Genomic DNA, 4,584 nt, shown 5'->3' with positions numbered 1-4,584 from the left:
TACATGTAATGGATTTGATAGTTCAAAACAGATAAGTATTGATTGTAGGTTGGATAGCAGTTGGTTGTACAGGCATGTGTTGATAAATATGATGGGGCGGTAGGTAGTCCCATTATTCCTAAATCTGACCATATGTTACCTCCCCTGTTGATTCGTGGACGTCCTAAGGGCATTTTTTCTCTCGGGGCATTCTCCCAGTTTAACTTGGCAATGCAGTTATTAGAAAGCCTTTGGATGTAGCCAGCGTAACTTTGGCGTTGAGATTTAGTCTCTTGTATGACGTTGCTATCTTTATATATCTGTTAGACCTTGGCATTAGTTCCGGTTCGGTATTGGTTAGTATTCGGACCTTTGTAAGTTGGAAAATAATTCTGATGGCTTTTCTAGTAATCCTGATCTAATTAATACCTAAGTTTTACTTACATTGTTTTGTCAGCGTTCTCGTCACATTTTCAGTCAATAGCACTGGTTTAATCACTGTTTTATATATCCTGATTTTAGGGATTTGTATTAGACTTCTGGATTTAAAAGTGTTATGTGTGTTATATTTACATCAGTTAGCTACCTGAATATATACCCTAATTTAATAATAAATATCTGGGAGCTTACATCAACAAAGAATTAGATTCAGACTAAGACTAAATGGCAAGGGCAGCGTTCTTAAAATTCAAGCAATTGTTCTGTGACAAAAATCTTAATACTGAGCTGAGACTGAGGTTTGTTGAATGTTACATCTGGTCTCAACTAGTGTACGGAGTAGAAATATGGACAGTAAAAGCGCAAATAGTTAGGAAGCTTCAAGCCTTTGAATTTTAGATATACCGGAGAATGTTGAGAATTCCATGGACTGCCAGGGTCACCAATGAGGAAGTGCTGAGAAGGATGGGTCGAGACAAAAAATTGTTGAGAACAATAAAAGTACGCAGGACTGCATACCTGGAACACATACTAAGGAATATAAAGTCTTCTGCAGGCCATCATGCAGGGTAGAGTCGATGGCAAAAAGGGAATAGGTAGAAAGAGGAAGTCATGGCTGCGAAATATTCGTGACTGGACAAACATGACTGTAGACGAATTATTCCACGTTGCAAAAGACAGAGATACTTTTAGAAATGTGGTCGCCAACCTCCGTTAATGGGGACGGCATAGAAAGAAAAATAATGATACGCTAAACAAAAAAAAACAGAGATGAAGATAGGCGCCAAGAAACTCTGTGTTATAAAACAGTTGAATAAAATACAGATTCTCGATTCAAATATTCAAAAATTTAATGAACAGCTTACTAAAATAGAAATAACGTCTATTTAAAATGCAATTCATTAATGGCTCAAGGTACAAAGCAGTCCTAGCATCTGCTTATGATATTGATCTTATAAGAAACTCTCTCCGCAAACGACATCTTCAACAAAGTGAAGAGAGCACGAAAAATGTTTTACTTAAAATCAACAAAATAAAAACCAAATACAAGCGAATCAACAGAAGAAAGCAATTCAATACAGAGCATAATTCACTTAAGACCTATTTTAATACATGAATGCGAATCATGGACAATGACTAAAACAAATAAGGAAGAACTCCGAATATTTGAAAGAAAAATAATAAGAAAACTTTTTTAACCTCATTATCATATTGCTACAAATCCGTATAGAATAAGAACACATACTAAATAAAGAAAGCTCTTATAAATATATTGTTTAGGAAAATAAATCGCTTAAGGTAGATCAGACACATGCATAGATGCCAAGATGTCAAACTTGGTTAAAAAACGTAAACTAATTTTTGAAACCAAATTCAGTATTTTGCTTTAATCTGTGCCTTCTAAGAATTGCAAGGAAAAACAGACGTTGATAAAACTGTTATTAGAGACATGGGGAATCTAAAAATTGCATTCCACAACATATCTCCTCAACTAAGCAAAAATCCTTAACGAATTGGTTTCTAGTACTCGTACAGAGTATATCGGAATAAAAGGAAAAAGACAGTTAAGCAAGAAGAAAAGTGCAAGCATTTACGTTTTAAGGGTGAAAGGATGTGCGCCCCATTTTTAGCTGACAAGCTTGCGGAGCATACTATTTCTGGTCCTTAGTTTGCCTTTTAGTTTTAAACAAGATTCTGTGATTGACAACGTGCGATATAAACTATCTACAAGGTATTTATAGGAAATTCAGAGTTCAAGGATTTCATCACACTATTGGATGTTTAGTTTTGTGAAAGCGCCTGTGTTGGGAAAATTAAAGGAGCGTTCCTAAGATTTTCGGGGTTTGGCTTAAAATTAAATCGTAGTTCATTTTTATTATATTTAAGGCATTTATTAGATTTTTTTCCACTCCAGCAACAAAAGTTTTTGGTTGTGCAATGTATGGTCTACATGAAAATCCTAGTATCTACTGGTATCTGTTGATCATTTGTGTAAATGTAATACAGTGTAGATGCCATTACGCTACCCCAAGCGAGACCGTTTGTCTGCGTTCTCCATATTACCATTGAATGATACGAAAAATCTTCTGTTCTGTAGATATACGCGGATAAAACGATGTTTACAGTTTGTCATACAGTTTTTGGAGAAATGTCCTCTAATTTAATGTGTCGTAGGCGGCATTTAGATTGACAAATACCACCCCTGATACCTGATATCTTTCGTACCCGTTGTTGCTTTTTGCAACAACGGGTACGTTATTACGTACGTTATAAGTATTACGAATAAAAATAAATAAGCAAGAAGAATATAAGTGAACCATATTTAAAATAAGTGACAGAAAAAAGAATATTATATATACATTTACTTCTAAATTAAAAATAAAATACTCGTATGCCTGATAACGAAAGATACAAAATTTACAAGCGACAAAGTATTTTTTAAAACAACCGAACATATTATTATATGTAATAATTGTATACTTTTTCCATTGTCAATTTGCCAAGCGTCGGCTTTTGAGGTTCTTTGATGTCGATGCCGACCATTGGCGTGGAAATTAAGAAAAGGGATCAGTTATCAAACGCATATTTCAAGAAAAATCATATAATTTTTATTAATTTTTACATAATTATATTCAGGAAAATTTCTCAATTTTTGGGCAGAAATTGTTTAAACAATTTTTTAAACAAATTCAAAATATCACCTTTTGTGCTCCAAAAAATATTTTTTAGGTTTTTGGGTGACTCTAAATAAGATCTATGTCATTTTTCTCAAAAGTTAATAGTTTTGGAGATATAAGCGATTTAAAATCCGAAAAATGCGATACCTAATATGCATTTTCGAGGCTTGAAAAATATGTAAATGAGTATTTTTGAGATTCAAGAGTATCTAAACTAAAGTATCAACATTGATTTTGGAGAGAAATCGGAGCAATATTTTCCGTAGCAGAAAAAGGTGATCTTTTGAATTTGAATTGTTTCCGGCAAAAATGTCCGGCACCCTTCAACCTTCGATTTGTTTAAACGGGGCATTTTTGAATAGGACTCTTCAAAGGACAGAATCAGTTTTTTTTTCAAATGGGAGCGGGCTCACAACACCGAATAAATAACAAATTAATTCTTTCAAATTAAAGCTTGTTAATTTTAGTGATTTATAAGAATATTGGACTTATTATTTAGTTTTTACATAAACCATAATATTTTTTTACAATTATCTGTAAATAATGGCTCATTCTGTCAGAAATTTTTAAAACATTGTCTATCCAGCAATTAAGATAGTCAACTAAAATTTAATTTTTAAACACGGCCTACTGTTAATGCACAAACAGGGTGAATCTTCAATATTTTGCTTCGAGTTAGAGATATCTGAAAAAGTTATTTGGAAAAGATGTTCCAAATATTATTTTAACCCCACATAACAAAGTTTTATGTCAAAATTCGCACTTTTACTTGTTTCATTAATTGAAGAGCTTATTTCCAGTGTCTTAAATCCAAAATTTCGATTTTTTAAATTTTCTTTTTTTAAACTTTATAGATTTCTTCAAGTCTAGAATAAAGTTATATGTACCAAAACAACTTCTTATTTACCATTTAAAAGTGCATATGAAAATTGTAAAATTGTATAATTTGTATGTTAAATTTGTATGAAAATCTGTAATTTCATGGATTTCATTATATGGATGTAAGACACTTTGGAAATAAGCTCTTCAATTGTAGTCAGGATTCTAAAACGGACAGTTGGCTGTCCCGAGATGCATCTTTAGACAGCCAATTGTAGATTTAGGATCGAGATTACAAATAATACTGAAAAACTAAAATTGCGAATTTTGTCATGAAATTTGGTATGTGCGTTTACAATAAGTGGAACAACTTTTCCAAATAAGTTTTTCCGATTTCTCTAACGCGAAGCAAAATATCGAAAATTTACCCTGTTTGTGGATTCGCAGTAAGCCGCGTTTAAAATTTAAATTTCAGATGACTATCTTAAAAAAATGTGCACTAACAACATGTATGACTGTGCAAAATGTCAAATCTGTATGTATTTTAGTAGCTGATATATAGAGTTGTCTTCATCTTAAATGCGACACACTGTATAATAATGAATACTAGTGTTCAAGATGCATCGCGATAGCTGTAAAGAAATTAATTAGAAGGACTGAAAAGAATCGT

This window comes from Diabrotica undecimpunctata, chromosome 11 (assembly GCF_040954645.1).
Source record: "Diabrotica undecimpunctata isolate CICGRU chromosome 11, icDiaUnde3, whole genome shotgun sequence".
In the NCBI taxonomy this organism is placed as follows: domain Eukaryota; kingdom Metazoa; phylum Arthropoda; class Insecta; order Coleoptera; family Chrysomelidae; genus Diabrotica; species Diabrotica undecimpunctata.
This window is presented reverse-complemented; position numbering follows the sequence as displayed.